This window comes from Thermobia domestica, chromosome 1, assembly GCF_964235325.1.
Source record: "Thermobia domestica chromosome 1, izTheDome1.hap1.1, whole genome shotgun sequence".
In the NCBI taxonomy this organism is placed as follows: domain Eukaryota; kingdom Metazoa; phylum Arthropoda; class Insecta; order Zygentoma; family Lepismatidae; genus Thermobia; species Thermobia domestica.
The window spans coordinates 353,498,423-353,523,821 of record NC_137454.1 but is presented as its reverse complement, the minus strand read 5'-3'; positions in this window follow the sequence as shown (position 1 = coordinate 353,523,821).

The window sequence follows — 25,399 nt, the reverse complement described above, 5'->3', positions numbered from 1 at the left end:
CAGTGTAAGCCTGCATGCTTTTTACTCATTTACAGGATGTGACACAGTGTCAAGATTTTGCGGAATTGGGATACGAAAATCTTGGGATGAATGGATGTCTTTTAGAGATGTTAGCACTGCATTTGATCAACTGCGTATGAATGAAACATTCCAACAGGATCGTGGGTTACATTTGATAGAAAGGATCGTGTGTTACATTAGGTGTGTATCATCACTGGTTTACTCTTACAAGGGTCAGTGAGTGCAGGCGAGCGTTATTCACTGAAAGGAGGTTTGCAGTTGAAAATATTCCTCCTACACGAGATAGTCTTATACAAAATTAAAAACAAGCTGCATATCAATGACAAATATGAAATAGGTATTTACTGCCTCAATACAACTTACCACCAACTGCAAAATAGAGATAGAGAAGAAATGAGGACAAAAGATACAAGCTAGTTTGGGTGAGTTTCCAGCTATTTTTCGTGATTGCCAAAAACTAGTCTTCTACCATTGTCGTAAGCGATGTGTATCGTGTAAATGCAAAAAAAATCTTGCTCACTGTTGTGTTCCTGTGAAGGCGAGTGCTTAGATAATGACATTTAATACGAAATACTGACATGGTAAGTTCATGTTTAGCCTTAATGTAGTAGGATTTCAAGTTTGTACGGTAAAGTGAAACTCGAATATGTATTTTTATTTTTATTTCAATATATGTAAACGTTATAAATACTTATATGTTATATAACAGAGTTGAGAATGATGTTTTATAGAATCAAAACTAATTGATAGAATATTTTAAAATATTTCAGAAGAGATTTTTAATTAATTGTTTTCTTAATTTCTAGTAATAATATATGTCTATGTATACTTCGGTTGATTAGAGTTTCATATGCGTAGTAGCAAATATTTTGATACAACATAGTCACCTAATCATAATTTTTCAACTTCCATTGACTTCATAGTATGTCTATATGTACTAATGCATTCAATTTCGATATTAATGGGTCACTCTGATGTGGAGGAGAAGTCTTGACAAAGGGTAGATCAAGCTTTTCGTGAGTTGGTGTGTGCTTTTCGTGGTATGAAGCTTTTCGTGGAAACAAGTGAAAGCTTCCTCTGAAGTAAACAATATTGTAAAAATTAAAAAAATGTCTATGGGGCGCCCCTGCGCCTCATTCCTTGAACCGTAACTGGTTTTAGTAAGTTTGTCTTTACTATGAACATATATACCTTATTATTTGTTTATTTGAAGACAAAGGAGCTGATTTTAGCGTCTTTAGTTATCATTTTGGGTCTAGGTCAAAACCCCCACACTCAAGAAATGTCAAAACGCCCACACGATCGTTCATATCTCCCACACAAATGGACAAATCCCCCAAACGTACGAACGGTCAAAACCCCCACAGCCAAAACCTCCACACTCAAGAAATGTCAAAACGCCGACACGATCGGTCATAACTCCCACACAAATAGACAAATCCCCCAAACGTACGAACGGTCAAAACCCTCACAGCCAAAACCTCCACACTCAAGAAATGTCAAAACGCCCACACGATCGGTCATAACTCCCACACAAATGGACAAATCCCCTAAACGTACGAACGGTCAAAACCCCCTCAGCCAAAACCTCCACACTCAAGAAATGTCAAAACGCCCACACGATCGGTCATAAGTCCCACACAAATGGACAAATCCCCCAAACGCACGAACGGTCAAAACCTCACAGCCAAAACCCCCACACTCAAGAAATATCAAAAGGCCCACACGATCGGTCAAAACTCCCACACAAATGGACAAAACTCCCACACATAGCAACGGTCACAATCCCCACATAAATGGACAAAACCCCACACAAATGGACAAAACTCCCACATGCAGAAATTGCCACAACTGCCACACAAATGGACAAAACCCCCACACAATCGGACAAATCCCCCACACTCTGAAAATATCGTGATTGCACGTCTTTGTTGCGGCTCTTTACCACGCCCACTTTAGTGTTTCTGTCATTACAAAACAGTGCTGGAAGAAGAATAGTTGCAACATCAGTTTAAGTGGAATAAAAAATATTATTAAAAAGTACAAGGGCAAGACATACAACTAGGATCATTTCAGAGTGTGGGAGATTTGACCGATTGTGTGGGGGGTTTGTCCATTTGTGTGGCAGTTGTGACAATTTCTGCATGTGGGAGTTTTGTCCATTTTTGTGGGGGCTTTGTCCATTTATGTGGGGATTGTGACCGTTGCTATGTGTGGCTGTTTTTTCCATTTGTGTGGGGGTTATGACCGTTGGAGGTTATGACTGATTACCAGTGTGCGGATTTTAGCTGTGGGTGTTTTGACCGGTTCCCATCATTTTGTTAACTGATGCAATTTTTGAAGCAATTTTTCAAACGTCATTACTTGATGATAGAGGACTGGAAAAATTTTGTGTCCCGGATATTTTAGATTCTAACATCCATATACTAACTGCATGCCGAATAGAATGTTGGTAGCCACTCCTGTATTTTTTTTATTCTCTCTGATGGTTCTAATCCACTGATTGTACATCCAAGCCCAAATTTTGAAATCACATTCCTTCAGTGAAAAGCATAAACTAATTGCACCGGTCACTAATTGTCTAAATGCCATGTTTAGTGAAGGACAAATCTACTTGAACAAGAATCTGATTTCATTTTGCGTCATATAATCATCCATAACGCTCGTAACTAGAAAAACTGCTAAATTACAGTTATTGCGCTAAAATTAAAAACTTAAAAACGGATTAGTGGTTTTAGGATACTGCTGGTCATATTAACGCAAATACCAGTGAGAACAAAGGATTTCAACTCCGGGCTATAAAGTGACAAAATAAAGTATGAAACTCGATTTGATTGGAAATATTCATTTTGACATTTTTAGTCAGGATAAAATTTTAATTCATGGAGTGGAATTACCTGTGAAACTTATTCTTGCAAAATCAAACATTTTTCTAATCAAGACTGAAAGTGGTGTTTCTCCAAACTTCAGTATTCTAGATGCATCGTTGCAAGTAAAAGAAAGTCAGCATTAGAACTACTTTCCATCTGGAATTCGGTGAAATTTTAAAATGTACCCCGGAAAAGTATTCCCTGACGAAGGTTCAAGTGAAATCGTTTACCATCCAGAAAGATATACAATCCAAAACAATTGATAAACTGTTTATAGGAACATTGCAAAATCGTATTATTGTAGAATTTATATCGAATGAAGCATTCAGTGGAATCATCACCAGCAATCCATGTGGATATCAACATCTAAACTTTAATTTTATTACATTGTACTTGGATGGAGAAACTGTACCTTTGAAACCATTGCTAGAGAATCTCTGCATTTCATCTTACCACACTTTGCTCTGAGTCCAGTAATACATTTTACCAAAACTGAAAATACAATTTCAAGAGCCGACTACATGAATTTATATACACTATTTTAATTTAACCTATCTCCCGGTTCTTCTGCCAGAGATTTTAACTATTGGAATTAACAACGACGTGTAGCCATCCGATTGGAATTTCATTTCCAGGACACATTAGCAGCAACTGCAAACTGCATTGTCTATGGGGAGTTTTTTTATCACTTCTTAAAATTGACCACAAGCGCAACAATATCTCAGCGATACGCATACGTTATTTATCACCTAAATTCAAGATGTTGAATACACAATTAGCTACTGCCTTAAACGGTAGTCCAAAAACAGAAATCATTTTAGCGGTGTATTTGCAAGAAATTAATTACCCTGACGAGTTTCTGTTTCTACGGCAATCTGTGAATAGTGAACCATCAACAAAATTAGGGAACTATTGAATTGAAATTTAAATGGATAATCGTGGTTATAGAAAATAATTTGACAAGTACTATTTTCCTCCTTATCTACCCCGGCACGTTGCATTCTTCAAACTTCAACGTACAAATATAGCAATAATCTAATGCAGTCTTGGATCAATCGTATGTAGCTATTACGCTTATATTTATTTGTGCTGTAAGGCCCAAGGTAAATCCCTGCATAAAATTAAGCATTTGTTTGCAACGTTGTCCCAGGTCGATGATCTTAGGCTGCTGCAATACATCTTAGGTAATTTTATCATATATATAATTTGAGTGAATTTTTATACGTTTTGTTTTTGTCATCATTCATATATATAATAATTATCTTTTTTCCTAATTTTCTTTGGAGAACTCACAGTACGAAGCTTTGTAAACCAGGGCTATGGTACATGACATGGAAACAATTCATCAGAATCAAGAATAAGAGGAAGGGAAGAATGTGTAATCAAAAACCTCAGCTCAATATACAAAAATATTTACCTGTAAGCTTTGTAAAACATATACAATAATTACAAACATTATCAATACTTGAGTGTGCCAAGAAGAAAGATACAAAAAATCGATAAATTGCAATTTATTCTTATCTGTGTGTTTTTATTTATCATTCCAATTCAAAGGTATACTGTCAGTATGATACAACAAATTAGTTAATGATCGTTATGCAATTTAAAGTATTGTTTTCCTTAACAAGTGTGGAATATAAGACTAGAACGCTGAATATGATCTTTTTTAAACATTTCGTACAAATGTCCTACAGAACATTGAGAAACTATTGTTTCTCGACAATTCCCAAGATTTGTACTGTGGTTGTCCTAAGGTCAATAATATTATATATTGCCAACATTTTGATAATTTTTATCAAAAAAGGGAATAAGCAGAAAAAATTAAAACTTTCAGTGGTTCCTAGAGATCATGTATTTTGGCCAGAGTTTGTCCCCAAGTTACAATTACACAATGTGCCCTGATTGTACCAAAGAGAATGGATCCCACATACTCGTTTAAGGTAATAAAGGTCCGATCACCAAATTCCGGGGGATTAAAAATTTAGGTCAACTCACGCAAATACTACTCATTATTTTGATACAATCCAACGACGTTAAAATTGACTAATTCTGATTTGAATTTTAACATCCATAAATAAAATGTTAAGAAATATATATTTTGTCGATTTAACGTTCCAAAAAATTTTATCCAAGCCCATCCCTTTTTTCGATGTTAATATGGGGAAATTACGCATTTAATTTTTCAATTATAATTGTCATAGAATAAGGACATGACTATGTATCGGTTTAGGTCTTATCAATTTATTTTCCTTTCATTTTCTTTTTCAATCAGTACACCATCTTGTTTTAACAACCGTAACAACATACAACATTTATGTGCGTTTCCTTGTACGAAACTGCAACTCATGTAAGGCTACATCTACTCCTTGTTTCGATATTGACCTCTAAAGATTAAGTATTTGATACTTTTCGAAAGGTGTATATTTCGTATTTAATTTTGGAATCCATTCAACCTTCGTACTATACGATTAAATTTTGATAGTCAATCATTTACGGCATAAATTTTGATTCACATAAAAAACATCGATATTAGGCAGTAACGCGCTCAATTGGAAAGTACAAAACATCTGAAGGCAAATTCAATATTACTCCATAAAAAGTATTGAAGCTGGAAATGGCAGAAAATTAGTAACTATGGTTTCCATTTAGTTATCCACTATAGAAACTATTACTTACTATTGAGATGCGTTTGTTCTATGAATTCTAATTCACGATGATATGTCTCATCCCGTTTGTTTAGCATTTATTCTAGTAGGAAGCAGGAGAGAAAATATTTTCGCTTTCAACTTAGATCACCATGGCAATAAATGGTTTTGGATACAGACATTTCTACACATTCACTATTCGTTTCAAAGGGATTAATATCGTCATTTTATCTCTATAGTAAGGGCAGAAAGCATCTAAATTCACTAGTCCTTATTGTTTTAATGTTGATAATATTACAGTAAAAACGATACATACTATCCAGAAGAGCCGTTTTGGAATTGATAGAATTTCACAAGTATAACATAATATATAATTTTAAAGATGTACTTTTACAGAGATTGTGGAGATCCATGATTTGGAGTTTAAATATTGAACACCTATTTCAAAATTGTAACTTACAAAATTGAAGCTTTTATGATGTTAATCCACAACTTTAAGGTGTTAATTTTCTAAATTTACAATTGTATTGATGTACGACAACTACAAGAGTAGTATGCCCGCTTCTATAGCTAGACGAGTTAGCAAATTTTTCCCGCCTTTTGACCACGCTCTCAGTCACGTGACCCCGGCCGGTCCCCTCAAATTTATTTCCGGCCTTTAAGCCATGCTCCCAGTCAAGTGAGTATTCCTATTGTTTATCGAAGTACTCATCTCTGCCCCTCCCGCTGACTTATTCGTTTTTTATTATATCCTAATAACAGTATTTTCATTAACTACTCCTCGCCCTTAGATTGACATAGAGTGGTTGATAGACGTCACGTCACATTACTCATTATTTCTTGTTTCTGATTTGCTGATAACTCCGCTTTAAACCCATACCCCTTGCCCTTTAGCTCCGCCCCCTAAGTTGATTGGATGATAACACTTTTACCACGTCCCCTCCTATGTCACATGGTTTAAGAAACACCTTAGACTATTATCTCACCCCTTACATGATCAAGATAGCCAGGTGTTTGCCTTAGTATAGCAGTATAAGACCCTGCCCTTTTATAAGACAAAGGTAAATTGGTGCACAAGTTTGAAAATTTAAGATAGGTATATTTGGCCACCCTTAAAATTTGGAATAGTAGTATAGGACCAAATCTGTTAAAATAACGATCTTCTTTCATGTAAAATATTGATAGTATACCTTTGAATTGGAATAGAAAATTTGAAGACACAGATAATCATAAATCGTATTTGATTATTTTTCTGCTTTCTTGTTAATACACTAAGGTATTGACAATGTTTGTAGTCATTATAGGTTCGGCTTCGTTACAGATACCAATGTTTGTGTTGCTTGTTTCTTGATTTGACCTCTTTCCCATAATCCTCTTCCTCTTTTTCTTTATTGTGATTATTTGTTGGAATGTTATTGCTTTTTTATTACAGATACACATATTGGTATTACTTGTTCTTGATTAGACCTTCTCCCTATTATCTTAATCTTCTTTCGATTGTGATAATTTGTATCCATGGCATGCAGTATAGCACTAATTTCCAAAGATTCGTATTGTGAGTTCTGTAAAGAGAATGAGGAAATAAATTATAATAGAAATAGATGATGATAAAAGAACATGTAAAATTGACTCTTAATGATAAATATCATAAAATTGCTTAGAAGGTGTATTGCAGGAATCTACGTTCATTAAAGTATTATAACGTTGTGAAAACTTATTGAATTTAGTGCAGGAACTTTCCTTTGACTATACATCATAAATGTATACTACTATCTATACATAATAATACTATACTGCATAATATCCACACACTGTTGGTCCAAAACTTTGTATTACAGTAATGTTATATTTATAATTCATACAAGGAAGTTTTAAGAATGAAACGTGTTTTAGTACGTGAGGAGAAGGATCGTAAGTGTCAAAATATTCTCCATAAACTTGATTATCAATATAAATTGCAATCCAATTTCTCCCTAATTTTATTGATGGATCTGTATTCACAATACCTGACAGAGTTAGAGAAACACGTAGTGAAAACTCTTTGCAGAGAAACACCAAGAAAAAATAAATTCTGAATAATGTACTAGTGTTAAATGCAGTAGATAATTGTAGTGTATTTAAAATCATGAATTGAAATGATAGATAACGTATGCGTTCCTTGTTATTTAAGGTCCATGATAATGTTGAACTTGTCGATTTCAAGAAATGATGCAATCTCCGTATACACAATACAGTTTGCAGGTGCTGCTAATTTCTCTTGGTAATAAACTTCCAATCGAATGGTTCCATCGCGTTCTAAACTCAAATAGTGACTAGCTCCTGCAGAAGAATTTGGAGTTAGGTCAAACTCAAACTGTGTATATTCCTTCTTTTAGTCAGCTATAGAAATTGTATTTCGAATGTCGAAAAAATATTTTAGTGAGACACAGAACATAGTGCGGTGCGAGGAAATATAGAGACGCTCACAAAAACTTGGTAGGAATGTTTTCGATGGTATAGTTCCTTCATTCACATAAAGTGTAAAGAAATAATTGTTTAGATTTTGAAATTCAAACGGATTGCTGGCAATGGTTCCAATTAATGCAACATTCGTTGTATATCTTAGAAGAATACGGTTTGCAATGTTCACATGAGAATGTATCTATTGGTTTGGGTTGTGTATCTTTCCGGATGATAACGATTTCAATTGAACTCATCACAGATTATACTTTAGTCGTGCAGATTAGGTTGTAAAATTTTATTATGTCTCTATTTGACACTAGTTTTAATGGTGACACTATCACTTGCAACGGTAAATCTAGGATATTCATTTTTACACTGACATCAATGTTGTCAGCAATGACACAAGTTTGGTTTTGCAGGAGTAAGTTCAACACGTAATTCCACTTCATGAAAAAGAATCTATCCTGATTAAAAATGTCAAAATGAAGACGTCCAATCATATGGAATTTCATACTTTGTTTTGGCAGTTCATATCGTTGTTGAAATGCTTTTCTCACTGCTGGTTGAGTTGAAATGGCCAGAAACGGCATTTCTGTTGTAAGAGTGTATTGTTAACACCATCACCATATCTTAGCAGTTTTTCCATTTACAGGCCGCAGCAGAAAACCTGCACTATGAGCATGTAAGTTAATTGTGAAACGACGACGTTGTTCGCTCAAAATGAGTTTGAAGGCACCAAGGTTTCTCCTGGCACGATTCGTGCCACTTAGATACTAGGTTGATTCCTTGCACTGTTAGGCGTAGTTTCACAATGAACTTAAATGCTCATGTTGCAGTTCTTTTTTTTTTTTTTTTTTTTTGCTGTGGACTCTAATACAATATGTATGATCATGTGATGAAAATGAAATATTTTTTTAAGGAGATTTATAATCCACTAAACAGAATATTTGGAAAATAATTGACAGCTCCATCTAATTTATCCCTTTTAATGAAGGAGGAACCATAATATTCCACAATTTGTGCTTGAATGTACAATAATGTTTGTTGCAAACTTATATGCTCTTCACTACTTCCACTCACTACAAATTCTATCGGTCATTTTCAGTTATAGAACTAGTTGGTTTGTAGCCAATAATACGATTGTCCAGAACAGTGGTTTCTGTGGGTAACATTGAAGAAATTTCCAATTCACTTTTTCCGAAATTCACATGAATGATGATGCGGGAATGAAATCGTTGATTTAGTAAAAAGTATCTAGCGATCATGTCAATTGCCTTATCTTCTATGATAATTTACGATTCCTAATATGATTGGTAGTGGTGTTGTTCGTTGCAAGGCCAGTCTCTACCTCAGTGCAGTATACCCTTTTGTTTCTGATATCCACATCCAGTAAGGTATTCAGTAATCCAGTAAGGTATTCAACTTACTTTTAGGTTTTTCTTTTAAATTTAATTTTTCGCTTGCATGAGTTGTGAAACGATTCACCCAGCGGTTAATTCGACATCAGAACATCATTAATCATATTGAAACCAGATTTAAATAATTCCTTTTCTACTGTTTTTGCTCATTGCATCACTAGTGGTAACACTGAGTGAAATGGAACTTCCATTTCCATGTCCATCTTGATAGGGACTTCCCACATGTACTTTCCTATACTGGATTACCCTTCTTTTTGGTAGTACTGCAAATACGAATCACTCATAATGACGACGGCGCCGGTAAAGTAGTTTTTTTTTATAGGCAGTTCCAAAGGTAAATTGAGTACGATGACATCGGCAATCCCTGCTATTGATTTGTGTTGGCTCAAAATACATTTTTTACCGGAACATAATGTGCAGGATTAAAGACTTTTACTGCATAACTTCCAAATATATGATTTAGATTATTCATATTGGCAAGTCGTAGATAGTTTACCATTCTACCTCCAATAATAACAGAATCAATAATGTCACCGAAGACATAAATTTGTGAATGTAATCCTAATCGTAGTAAAGTGTATGTTGTCCGTTTTCATATCTTTAAAATCACTTTTAAGATAGAAAGCCAAGTTGTAAACCATCACTTGGTGATTATTATACAGCAGTTTGAATTTAATTATTGGGATGACCTATTAGCCATATAGTGGTAGTAGAATCATGGGGAATAGATAATTTAGTCTGTTATTTGCCTTCTAAATCATCATTTTCTCGGCGGGAGCTCATGTGGTTCGGATTCCGCGTTTATCAGTAAGTCCACGTCTCAAAGATCCTCGCTGCTCAACGGGACGTTAAATCCAATATCAACTAAACTCTAAAACATCATCATATTATTATTGTTATTAATTTCTACAATAAATCAATGCTAGTGCTCCTTTAGAAGCTATTGTTCTATTAAGGTTTCCAATATACTTCAATCTTCGTGGAATACGAATCAATCCTTGACGAGTTTTTCATGATGCAAGTTAGTTGCCAAAATATTTCAGCCTTGATGATTTGTATATTTTCAAGTTCCAGTCACTCCACAGATGAAATCTTCAATTTGAGTTAATGTAGTTTATGGTCGTTCATGCACAGTGTTCCTTTATGTTCCCACGTAATTGCATCATTTTCTTTTTAACGTTTAAACAGTAATTCTGCTTCTTTACGATGCACTTTACTTATAGCGGGTAGGGTTGCTTGCTTTCTTGCATCATCAACATTCAGAACGTCACAATTACTTTTAAAAAGATGTAAATGAAAATGGGTTTGGTTCTTTTTTACGTATAACATATGTATCTAATATTCTATTATCCTGATTCCATTTCTCTTCATTACTTGGATACGACGTATCGATTATCGATTGCGTTTCACTATCGATATTAAATTTAAGTTTTTCATTCACACTCGATGAAAATGCATGCATTCGATGATGCATTTCTGGTGGAATTTAAACCATGTTTGTTATGTTTCACAATGGTTATTTTTAAACAAAATATTGGTTAAACTACTTAGTACAATAATTTTAAGTAGTGTTTCCAAAAAGACCTCCTTGTTATATGACTAAATGATTCTTTTTTATCCAATGATTTCCTATTGTTCAAGAAGGTAGTAGAGGGTGATCCCGTCATGTTTTGATCTTGCCTTCTGCAAATTTGTTAGTGGAATATTCTATTGTACTAATAAAACTTAATAAGACGTTTTAAGACATTATAACATTTACAAATACTGTGAATTGACGAAGCGTCTGCATTGGTTTTAATTCCCCTATATGATCTCGTTTTAGCATTGTGCAGAGCACATAGCACATTTGGTTGTTTCACGGTATTAGATATCGAGAAAGATTAAGTCGCCCGTTGCATAGGGACAATAATTTAGACATGTGTATTTGGTATGCAGAATTAATGTAAATTAGTTGCGAAAATATTTGTACCAAATCGCATTTCATCTCGTGTATCTTGCTTAATATCTATTAGTAAAAATTCCTGTTCATCTTTTGTTGCCTACGCATAACATTTTTTAGAATGAGTGGGTCATCAGGCATGATTTTGAAACCTAAAGTTTTGATTTCTGACTTACTACCTCGATGTTTAATCATCCCAGCGTACCAACGATTTAAACTCATATGCCTATGTCCTCCTCTCTGATGAAATAAATTTTATGATATAAAAATCACACTGATGTTTCGAGGAAGTGAATTTTTGTTAACAAATTAACAATAGCATATTCACTTCACGCATACGATCATCAACAATTATCAAATATGGTCCATCTTGAATTTAGACATATTTTATTCGTTGATGTCCTTCGTAAAATTCTACAGGAAGCTGTACCGTTGCATAAACGTTTTGCAATTCTGAATATTACTATTAAATCTAACGATAATTGGATTTGATCAAACTTCAGAGTTCAGACAGTATGAGTTTCACCAAATACGTTTTGTAACACCCACTAGGTCTTGCGAGAATACATGTAAATCTATAATTCCACTTTCTATGCAGGATGAGAACCAACATCGTAATTTTTAAATGTAATACGTATAATTCTATTTTGTGTTGGAATATTTTGGACTAATCCTTAGTTTGAACTTATTTGTTTCATTTCTTCCATCCAGTGATAAATTCTGTCGAAGAAACAAACAACCGTTCACTTGTTAATCAAATAGTTGAAAAGTGTATTTTAACCTTGATTGTTAACTAAACAGTTGATCACTGTTTCATCTTCTAGTTTTATTGTAAATAACATTTGGATTTTGAAAATTGGTTTGGAAAATTAGGTTTATATTTTGTTCAAAATTCATGGTTATTTTTTTCGTATGAAAATTTACGGTGTAGGTCCCTCCATCTTCTTTTGTTGTGAAGGAAGAAACATCGCTTAACGATCGCGACGTCAGTGAATTTATTAACTACCCTAAATACGCCAAGATTGGTATCCTATACAAATATGTATGAATTAGAGATCGGTGTAGTATATGGTATTGTCAACAGTGAGATAATTTCAACGATATATGATAGGAAGGCACGTGTAACATTTGAGGAAGGAAAATGTTGATTGGTGATCCCGTTTTCAGGAATATTTCTTCAGGATTGACTTCTTTGTTTCGTTTTTATTTACCAAGTTTCAGTCAATTGTCAGAACCTTTATTTCATTGTTGAGAAAATGCTCCGTTTAGCTTGAAAGAACCACAAGAAACAGCATTCAATAATATCCAGCAGGCTATTATTTCAGCTCCTTGTTTATTAAAATTTATGCCTGATTATCCTTTATTATTCTATTTTGATGCCAGCAAAGTAGCGCTTTCAAGACTGTTAAAGCAACTTCAAAATTCATCTGAAGACACAAATCTAGTCCCTATTAGTTATTGCAGAAAATTGAATAATTCTAGCGATAGAAAAACATTCGTATTAGTTTGAATTACCAGATTTCTTGTATTCTTTACGTTCATTTAGATCAATTCTTTTGGAACGTCATTTCTATTTAAAAACAGATTGTCATAGTTTGTTTTATTTAAAACAAACAATGAATGTAAACTAAATTTCAAGATGGTTTAACGAAATTAAATCTTGCCATTTTACTATTTGAAATATCAATGTCTGTAGCAATATAGAAGAGGATGCCATTTCAAGAGTTTCTTATCCAAGTGAGATTTGGAACATGATAAAAAATACAAAAGATTCAACATTTTTTAAAGTCAGAATATAGTTAATTCATTTCCAATTTTAGATAAACTTAATTTTTTAACAGAACAACATAAAGATCCTTTTCTCAAATATTTTTTGTTGTTGTAGGAAAAAGAAGACAGAAATCCTAAAATAGAATGGCAAACGTTTTATTTTACTATTAAGGATTGTATTTTATATAGAAAAGAGAAAACAGCTCGAGTTACAACATTTTTAGTTGCAGTTCCTTATTCTCTGCTTTACAAAATATTTAATGCTTGCCATACGTATGCATTAGCGTCAGATCGTTCTGGTTATTCTAAAACATGTTAGTAAATACTATAATATTTCCTAACATAAAGCAATATACTTCAGAAATATCGTGAGTGTACATGTCAGACTTCAAAATCGGAAATTAGTTCTAGATACGGTACATTACTTACTTATCCGTCTGTCCCCCCTTCATTCTCTTGGAGATTGATCTTGGTGGGACCTATTCTCGAAATAATATATTAAATCACAAATAGCTAGTAGTTGTACTAGAACTTTGTACCAGATACATACCAGATTGTCTTTCCGAAATTCAAAGCAAGTACTTTGGCTTCATTTCTCAATCGTGAAGGAATTTTAATGAATGGACTCTTATCTAATTGTTTAGATAAAGCTAGTTCATTTATTAGTGGATTATTTAAAGAGTAGTGTGCTATAATTGATGCTAATTTGCGTTTTGCAAACGTGCATGGGAATTACAGGAATGGTGTTTTTGAAATCAGTATTTTAAGTAAATTCATTGACATGAAACCTGTTCAGTGCGTCTTACTTTGCCTTACATCTAAGGTGGCACAACGTACCTGCGGGTATGGTGGCGCCATCGATTGGTAGAGAGACTGACGCGTGCACACCGTTTGACGTAACAAAGACTCAGTGTGTTTTCTTGCCGAACAGAAGGTGCTCCAACAAGTTATCGTTCACTACAGAATATGCATGGGAGTAAGCATTAAGAACGAGGAGTATTTTCTTTGGGGGCGGCGAATAGAGTTGGAGGCCGTGAAATGAATTGATGGATGAAGGCTGTGTACGGTGACTACAGTTTGAGTCGTGCAAGTATTGTTGAATGACGCAGAATATTCCTTTATGTGCGCGTGTCACTGGAAATCTAGGCTCATCCTGGACAGGCTCATCGTGTCATCACATCGAAAATGAGCAGAAGTGAACGCTTTAGTCTTGTACAAACGCAGAATCACCGTTGATGAGATCCATCGGTTACTTGGTATTACTGTGGGCACCGCCCACATCATAATGCATCAACACTTGAATTTTCGAAAAATTTGTGCTCAGTGGGGTCCGCACCAACTGACCGTCAAACAGTCGACTTTCGCTGTCTTTGAGATATGTCCAACGTTATTATGAGTACGAATAGGCTTTTTGTCGCTTATTGTCACTAGAGACGAAACATGGTGTCACCAAATGGAACCGGAAAGCAAAGGTCAGAGCAAGCAGTGGAAACATTCGACTTTACCACCTCCAAAGAAATCAAAATCCGTGCAAACAAGTTCTGGTAAGGTCATTATGTCCTTCTTTTTTGACCACAAAGGCTCACTGGTTGTCAAGTTCCTGGAAAGGAGCACCACCATCAATTCCCAGCGTTAGCAAGCCATTTTACAGAACCTTAGACGAGCCATCAAATCCAAACGGCCAAGCATGATGTCTAATAGCTTCATCCTGCTGCATGATAACGCCTGCCCACACACGGCCAGTGCGGTGAAGACCACATTGCATCAGTTTCAGTCTAAAACGCTGAAACATCCGCCGTACATTACCGACCTTTCACCGTCTCATTTTCATGTGTATGGGCCTCTAAAACAAGCTATGCGAGGACATCGATTTGCAACAGACTGGGTCCAGGCCTGGATCCAACAGGAGCGTACTAGCTTCTCCAAAGATGGAATCGACTGGCAAATTTCGCAAAGGGATAAATGTGTCAATAGTTTTGGCTACCATTTTTGAGTTTGTGTACTGTTTATCATTACAGGTGTGAGTATGTGTACTGTGAATAACTACATTTTTGAGTAAATACAATTGTTGCCATAACTTTACACTAGTGACCGGGTTTCATTTGAATGATCCTTATCAAAGGTTGAAATCAGCATTATATAATGAAGACTTAGAGCAGTGGATTGAATTGTCACAACCCATAGTCTTTTTCCACTCAAAGTTACCACGAATATATCTTCTCAAATTTCTCCTTTTGAGCGCATTTTTGGTCTCCAATCTACGCTACTTGATGAAGCAATTTAAGACACTCCATGTCAATATGATGACAATGCTATTCGTTCGCAGCAGTTACTACAAACCAGACATAAAGCACAAGAAAATTTTTATAAGCGACAAAAAATGGCTACTAAATTTTTCGACAAAAGACGCACATACCCTGCTTTTACAAAGAGAGAACAAGATTGGATATGGGATACTACAAGGAAGAAATGTCATGGATAAGCATTTAGTGAAAAATTTAATGGCCAGGTGATATTCAATGAGTAGAAAATCCGAACTAGTATCATGTTAAATAAAAGACCGCCGATGTTCTTACAAAGTAGATAGTATAGCAGTTCGGAGGAGGAAAAGCACCTTGAAGACTGTGACGAAAAGGTACCTATCGATGTATGCACTGAAGAATCTATGATGAAAAAGAAGATGTAACACAAAGATCATCAAAGACCACCAACCGAATATTGTTCAATCCTACGAGACAATGCATACAAGCAATTGTCATACATTCTCTTCACATTAAACATGATCTGATTGATGAAAGGAAAGCATTCTACAGCATGAAGACAAAATTTGCGTGCAATATTGATATCAATCAGAAGATTAGTGTATATAAAGGAAATGTAGTGGACGAATAAGGAGATGATTTAGTTAAACAAACAAACGACACTTTAACTCCTTTAGTTGGAGCAGACAAAGCTTTTCGAGACGCGGCGGGATCCGAATTTTTAGAAGAATATTTGATCATAATATCTTTCAACCCAGCAGAAGCGTATATTGTCGATGGTCATCGTTTACCAGCCAATGTTGTGATATTGGGAAGTGAAACACGAAATTCAGACATGAAAATGACATATACCGTGCTGTATTTAGTATTTATGACAAGGAGACTCGAAACATCTTTCAACAATTACTACCAATATAGGTTCCCTTGGACGAAGAATCTGTTAGTCCATCTGTCCGTGTGTAACACCTATGGGGATTCCTTTCATGAAAATTGGATTGCAGATAGGTACACCTTGTATTTGGACGATGAACTTTATTCTAGCACTGGAAAACGTTTAGAAATTAGTTTATCATGATTTCGAGTTGAACATCCAAATTCTCCAGTGTAAAGCTTTGAAAACAGGATAACTTGGGATAGTTGGATATTTCCAAATTACCAAGTTATTTTCGATTAACTAACCTTAGTTTATCTTAATTTGGAACAAGTTGTTATACTCAAGAATTGTAATATTCTATTCGCTTGCACAAAGTATTATTTGATCAGAGAACTTATTTATATTTTTTTCGAAATGTATGTGGAGAATGGAGAAAAATGTCATTGCATATAAGAATTGATGCTTAGATCTATTCATAACGAACATACCAAATATTAATTTCAACACTGAAAGATGTTAATTCCATCCATTTTTCATGTTTCCTGTAGTTTCAATATAACCAGTTTATGGGGACTGCAAGTTGGACTTCAATTGGTCATCCCAGAAACATCATAATGAGAAGCTCATTAAAAGATCCTGTTGACCTAACAGTGTTCGAATCAAAAGGTTATATTGTTTAAGTGCGCATGTCATGTAGAGTAAAGGAAACAAGTAGAAATATTTCCAAAATTTAACGCAGGGTGTAATAGCACTGTTCATCACACTGTATAGCTCCTGTCTTTCGAAATATATAGTATTGCGCAACGGAAAACTTCTATTTGACAGGGATCGTAAGAACACGCATCTGTAGATTATTTCATTCCGGATTCGTTGATATCGAGTGTGACACGTCGGATTGGGACTTAAAGACGACATACTGGAGCAAACATCCAGAAGGCAGCATGACACGTTATTGACAAGTTATTAATAAAGATCTCAATAGACAATAATCAAAATTTAGAATAGAATTGATATTATATTGTCACCAAACTAATATTAATACAAGAAACAGATACAAAAGAAAATAATCAAGGATTTCTAATGGAATTCTTAGCTATGGACAACTTCGGTATGTATCTTCTATAATGAATCTCAATTTGTATAAAATTTCCATACTTCTTATTTAATTTATGAATATTAGTAGAAAAAAATAAAAAGGTAGATTATGTAAGGTTAGATTTCATAACATGATACATAACAACATCAGCAGCAGTAGTTGAAGTAGGATGGTAGATATTATTCTTTAGTAACAGAAGTGCGATGATGAGTGATTATAAGTTTATCATTGTTGATCCAAGTGGGCTATTAAAGTCGATAGCGAACAAAAATACGATGGTAGAACAATAACATACACATCGTTAGTAAATCAGTTCCTATTCTCCCTAAGTTAATAGGCATGACTATCTCTACGAAACACAAAATACAATAAATATCTACTATTCATACAAGATGCGATATGTCTTTGCGGTCATATCAAAGTAATTCATTCGTATTTCATATTTACTATGTAATATTTAACTTCACTTTTAATACATTTTTAAAATTTGAAGAAGATATATTTGTGTTCTATTTAGATAGCTTTAAGAAAAACTGGAGAATAACTATGAAATTCCTCGATAGATATATATATTCGCTTCGATACCCATGAATCAACGTAGCACATCCAATATTTCTTGACCTGATCTATATTTCAAAAGACCCAGATAAAAGAAAGACGTATTCATTAATAATCAGAAAACTTACCATCATTTTAAAATACATACTGCAATACTTATTGAAATATGATAATTTTATCAATTATTATTGCATGTTTAGTACTGATAATTTTGACAGCATCATCCATATGAAGATTATATCATGTTTGAAGGCTTCGGTGGTGTTGAGGGAATAGGACCCTCAAGCCTAAAACAAATTAAGCTATCATTTTGTTTTTCATATCTTTCTATTACAAAAAATACTTAATTCTTACTCAGGCAATGTTATCTGGTTCACTTCACACTGAAGATAAAATTTCTCCAATAATAGAATTCTCCTTTGTCTGCACAAATTTTATAAATTATGTTGAAGTTTGATAATTCCAAACTACAATACGTATTTAATTTATAACAGAATAATATTTTTTTCTTTTTCACTTTCTGAGAATAAGTTTCTTCAAGAGTGTTCATGGTGTATTTATAAAGATGTTTTCAAATCAACTTAAGTACAGATATATAATATGGGTACTACTGATAAAATTAATTAAACAATATAAATTTCTCAACTGTTTTACAACAAACTTTCATAACATTAAAATGAACTGCGAATTGCACATCAAGACATAGAATTAACTGTTGTAACCCACGTAGTGGAGCACTACAGCCGGCCGCTGGTTTAATTTAAAATTTTAAACTTCGTTTAAAATTTTATAATTGTATACTAACAATGAACTCAGTCCATGTATGTAAACAAAAGAAATAATGAAATATCATTAACGTAGAATACCAACAAATTATTATTGTTAATTATTAGAAAATAGTTCTTCGGGTGACTTGTATTTAGTCATCAATCTGGTCCTTTCTTCCTCTGTACAATTATAGAATTTCAAATTCCGAAAATTGTGAGTTCCTATAGACTTTCCATCTAAAGTGTTTAAGACTGCACAATTTGGAAGTAGTTTGGTTATCACATACGGACCTTGTCATCGGATAGCAGATTTAGTTTTCTCGTCGATTATCCGTAGCTACTACTGTATTAACAATAGTACTAAGTTCTGGAGTTGGGTCTGTCATGGTTTCTACAGAATTCGTACTTTTATTCCGGACATATCGATTACTATACCCTCTACTACAGTTCCGATTCCATGTGCTACCACGTCGATTGTTCCATGATTGATTCCACTTCATATTGTTATTGTAATTATAGTTTCTCCTATTAGGAACCAGGCGATTACATGGATTTGCATCATCTTCTGACTGCATTGCGGAATCTATTTTCAAACGTTTTACAAAATTCACCCTCGGATTTCGCGCAATTGACTTGGTTTTGTCATCTCGATCCCAGAATTTATTCATCGGTTGTCTATTTCGATCTTGCATATTAGTTATTCTAGTAATTAAATCATCCGAGTTCGGACTAGGAGTAGCCCGTAGTATTTTAGCGTCTTGGTACGGAATCGCATTCAGAATAATTTCCATCAACTCCTCTTCGTCCGGCTCTTCTACAATATTTCTATAGTTGTTAACAATCACCCAAATAAAATCAACGAGATTACCATTTTTGTACAGTCATATCGTATATACTGTAATTGACGCTTCTGGGCTCTTTCCAAACTTTGATTTAGATATTTCTTTCTGAAAAGGTGTACAAAATCATCAAAAGTTTTTATTTCCGATTTCACGTTCCTAAACCATGCATTTGCGTTCTTTGTTAGACTACGCTGAGCCACTACCAGTTTTTCTTTATCTGTTAGAGAGAATAATTCTATAGTCTGTAATAATTCATCTAGGAAATTTTTGGCATAACCGTTATTATTATTCTGGCCATTAAACCTTGGGAAATCCCGTAAATCTCTGAAGCTAATATTACTAGGCATTCTGTTCGCACTTTCTATCGTTTGCCTGTCTGATAGTTCTGTATTTTGTATATTTCTTATATTTAGCTGTTTATGCTCCGAGTTTTCGGCTGATGTTAAATTTAGCAACTCCTTACTTCCTTCTCCATGTCCGGTTATATTCGTCAATTGTCTAGCTTTAGTGTCTGTGTGATGTAATTCGACTACCTTCTCCTCTAAGACAGTTATTCGAGTTGTCATTTCATCTTGTAACTTCGTGATGTACAGGGTATTAGTATCCATATTGCGTTTGCATAAAGTGATCTCATTCTGTAGATCCACTACACTAGTTTTTATTTCGTCATTGTCTTTCATGATAGATGTTGCGTTTTCTTCCAGTGCACATATGCGTTGTTCGTTATTTTCTGTCTTTTCTTTAGTCATTTTAAATTCTTCTCTCAAAGAATCAACGATTTTCTCTGTTTCAATCCGACATTCCTCTCTGAATTTTGTACATATCTGTTGCATTTCACTCCTGACTGCATCAAACTCATTCTTCAAATGAATTTTAACTTCAGCGATCTCATTATCAGTTTTCGATACTTGCTGGCGTGTGTCTTTAATCTCACTCTTCACGGATTTCATTTCGGTAAGTATCAATCTTAACATATCATCAGTAGTTAAATTAGATTTATTTACGTCAGCTACCCCACTCACTTCATCTTCCTCCAATTTCTTCTTTTCATTTTCTTTTTCATGATCTTTACAAGGTTTCTTCGACATAGTTTCGTCCTCTAGGCTATTCTCATTGATTGTTTTCTTATCACACGAATCACACTTCCAGGGTAATTCTCTCTTACCTAAAAACTCCTGTTGATCTTCCGGTATATTCAAACACTTAAAATGAAAAGATAGTTTACACATTTCACATTCAACCGACTTAGCATTCATTGTGCTATTATCGTACATAGTTATCACTATATCATCACAACATCCATATTTCTCATTACTATTAATGTTTTTGGTTTTCACCTTATCAACGTCTTTACGGTGAACTTTATGTCGAGTTTCCATTAATACACTAATCACTAGCTTGACGGTCACACATCCCGTCACCACCTAAAATCCTTCTTCCATATTATCATCAAACGTATCATCTTCCTTATAGCGTACTTCCCAATCTTCTATTTTTCCACTCGTTACCAAAATCCAGAGATGGATGTCGCCAAAATTACTGTAATAGTACTGTTCATCACACTGTATAGCTCCTGTCTTTCGAAATATCTAGTATTGCGCAACGGAAAACTTCTATTTGACAATGATCGTAAGAACACGCATCTGTAGATTATTTCATTCCGGATTCGTTGATATCGAGTGTGACACGTCGGATTGGGACTTAAAGACGACATACTGGAGCAAACATCCAGAAGGCAGCATGACACGTTATTGACAAGTTATTAATAAAGATCTCAATAGACAATAATCAAAATTTAGAATAGAATTGATATTATATTGTCACCAAACTAATATTAATACAAGAAACAGATACAAAAGAAAATAATCAAGGATTTCTAATGGAATTCTCAGCTATGGACAACTTCGGTATGTATCTTCTATAATGAATCTCAATTTGTATAAAATTTCCATACTTCTTATTTAATTTATGAATATTAGTAGAAAAAAATAAAAAGGTAGATTATGTAAGGTTAGATTTCATAACATGATACATAACAACATCAGCAGCAGTAGTTGAAGTAGGATGGTAGATATTATTCTTTAGTAACAGAAGTGCGATGATGAGTGATTATAAGTTTATCATTGTTGATCCAAGTGGGCTATTAAAGTCGATAGCGAACAAAAATACGATGGTAGAACAATAACAATAACACACACACATATATATATATATATATATATATATATATATATATAACAAAATCTAAAGCTGCTTTAAACATGTAAATTTGCAAAAGTAACGGCTTTTAATTCATGTATTATTCAGTTAATATTCTAGGTCAATTTGACAAATATATGCGTATTAAACTACTTTCTAAAGTCTATCTATAAGTTTTATGGGCAAAAAAAGTGCTTAAGGTTTTTAAGAAACATATTCATAGAACTACCGCATCTTTTTATATAAGCTATATATTTCGATATATATATATATATATATATATATATATATACATCAAATAATTTATAAGAACACGCAAAATGCTTGGATTACTACAAACCTTGCGTTCCGTTTTCTATACACAGGAATTTCAGGAAAGACTTTCCTAGAAGAACGTATCTTTCTTCTGTGTTGTATTCTGCTAATATTTGCCTCCCTTTGAATCTGAGAAATACCAAGTAAGATACGAAGTAGTTCTCGAAAAACTAGATACAATAACTCAATAACTGCCATCAAACTTCCTCCATAAAAGAGACTTCCAATTCCACCGAAGTTAACTGAAATTGTATTAAGACATTATACTTTTATTAGAAATTAATTATGAAGTATTCTTGTGACTGAAGCAAACCTACGGTTTAAGGGGTTCATTAAGAAGAAAAAGTGAAACATAAATTAAAAAGACCTTTACCATTTGCACCTGTATTTTATTAAATTTTCTAATTGTTCTTTTTACTTACAACTAATTTCCTCAGAAGTATTCACACAGACAACGTCAGTAGTACGTCATTTTCACCGGAAACAAACATTTCAAAAATCGTTCATATAAATGTGTGCTTAATATGTGGACAACGAAATATAAGATAATTTCTATACAAAAAGAATTACTTTAGAAATTAAATATGTAGGTTGTGTATTACCCTGATCATTTATTCTTTTGAAATGATTAGCTAGATGTACATCCACCTACAGATATAAAATGCATGCACCTATATGATTGGACTACTAAGGTGTATCTAAACTTTAGTATGAAATGGATTTAATCATCGGAAACAAAATAAATCTGTATAAGTATATAGTTAAATCTTTCCATTTCAAGAACGGAGTATTTTCACGAATGTGCCTCCTAGTTGACAAGATGTCAACCTGAAGAAAATATAATGGTCATCATTTACGCGGCTGTTATTTAAAAGATTCTATGTAAAATATCCGTAGGTTCATTGCTGAAGCACATGCTTCAGCTTCCTTCGATAAGCGTGTATCGTTCTTAATGGGGAAATAATTATGTTTTGGTGTTGGTAGTGTTAGCTTGCATCATACTTGGTTCAATATTACCCTGAGATATTTGAATACATTTTCTATTGTTTGCAATACACCACATCTCTGTGAGACTTGCTGATTGCCTCTGCCCTTTTGACATCGCACCGTTTCTGAGATATACTGAATGAATCACAAAGCCAAACACACAAAGGAAGGTATGGAAATAGGCAAAGGTAAACATGCAGTGGAAGTAAGAGTCAAATCGCTACCGCGGAACTCTCATCAGTATGCCATACCAGTATTTTTAAAGGTCAATTGGAATGATAGGAGCAATTAATAAGAGTAGCATTTATTTATTCCAACCTTGAGAACATGACATACATCTAGAATGTAACAATATCAATTTCTTACTCTGTGCACAACACTATTACTGTTAACGTTCCAAATGTTTACCATTCCCCTATACGAGAGAAAAGGTGTTACCCACTGAGCACATTTTCAACTCCAATACGTGGGGACTTTAAAGTAGAAGGGAGTCAAGGAAAATTAGCATAGTTGTAGAAAAAAAGTAACATAATGTTCTTACAGTACGATTAACTAAATGTATTGCAGAAAGGTTAGCATTGTTCTTATAATTATAAATGTTGCGTATTTATAGCATCTGAGCATAAATAATTCAGGAGGTTATACCGGGGCATATCTAAAAGATGAAACAAATTCCAAAGGGCAAGCAGAGTATTTGATAATGATTTCTCTGCAACAAGCGCTCACAATTTAGAAATCTCTAAGAACAATGTTCAATACTTGTCGAAAGACTTGAACTACCAAAGGGTGTATTTTGGCCTCTCAACATCATTCATGGCCCATTAACTCGAACATTAATTAAAATATGCTAAACAGATGGCGGTATTTTTCATCTCTCTAGCTAGTATTATTATCTATTAAACATCCCATATCAAATATTATCTGTTTTCTCTGGAATGATTTACCTAAATCTACTAGTGTTTCACTGTGACACCTCCCTATTTTCTTTCAGCCGGGACAGAATTATTAGATTCTTGTAAATTGTTTAATCAAATTGTATTATACATATCCCTCAAACAAATGAGAACAGTCATTAGTTTGTGGTTAATGTTCGGAGCCAGAAGTTTTAGTGTGTAAATGATTGAGTCTTCAGCTAGTACATGGCTAATAGCGGCAGAAATTCTAGTACAGTTGCAGCGTTCTCACGCTAGTGTTTCTGGTGATGAAGGCAGCTACAGTTGGATTGGAAAGGAAAAAGTTTCAAAGCTTGAAAAAAATATCTTTCCAGTAGTGATAATGAAGTTTTCGAATATACCGATTTTGATTCTATTGATAATGTCATGTATGGAAATATGGCCACAAGTTAATAAATATAGGCAGGGAAATTCTGCTAAACTTAATAGGAGTGAAGTGTTACACTGTGTAAACGGTAGTATGAGTAAACAACAGGATATGCGGAAGATTATCAAAACATAATATAGTTCGTACCAAGCCAGGTGCCATGTAATACGCTCGCGTCTAATCTGAATATATTTCTGCAAGTGTATTCAGACTGATTGTAACAAATACCATGCTGCGAAATATAAAAAAATGTGCAGAAGGCCTGCAGAAGGCAGTTTTAGATGATCTCCACTGGTCATTTTCTCTCGGCGAGCTTGATGCATTTTGCCTTGTTGTATTTTCATGGAACAATGGGGATGAATAACGTTAATGTTAAATGTCTTAAGTCCGAAAACTTCGGCTGCAGCTTCTTTCAGGTTTGATCTCAAATTTGCAAGAAGAAAAGGACTTAAAACTAAGAGTTTGATTATTTTTTATATTTTTTTATCAGTTTATTGAAAATTCCCACATGTGTTAAAATTCTGATATTAATTGCACTTTCCAATGAAGTATTTTTCTCTACCTAGGAAAAGATGAAAAGAGAAAACTAGCGTCTCTCTTGCTGAACATGTAGTTCTAGAGCTTTTAAATGCTTCTTTCATACTGGATTAGATGTAACGTGTGACAATTTATTGAAGACTCTACATCTTGCAAGGGAACTAAAAAATAGTGAAATAAGTTTGCTTGGTACTATCTGCTATAACGCGAGGAAAGTTTAAGCTTCCGTACGTTTCCATAATAAAGATTTGTACTACAGAGGTACTCAAAGCAGTGAGTGATATCACACTAACCGCATATCAATGCAAGAAAACTGAGTTGAGTTGATTTTGAGTTTAACGTCCCTTTTCAGCAGCGAGGCTATACGAGACCTGGACCTACTGTTTAACGTGGAATCCGTTCCACATGAGCTCCCGCCGGGTGCAAGAAAACTGTTCTGATATTGAGATCCCTTTGTACTAATGGACAGGCAATAAGTAGTCAAGAAAAACCGAAACTTGAAAGAGTTATATTTTACAACCAGCAGATAGTTGGTGTA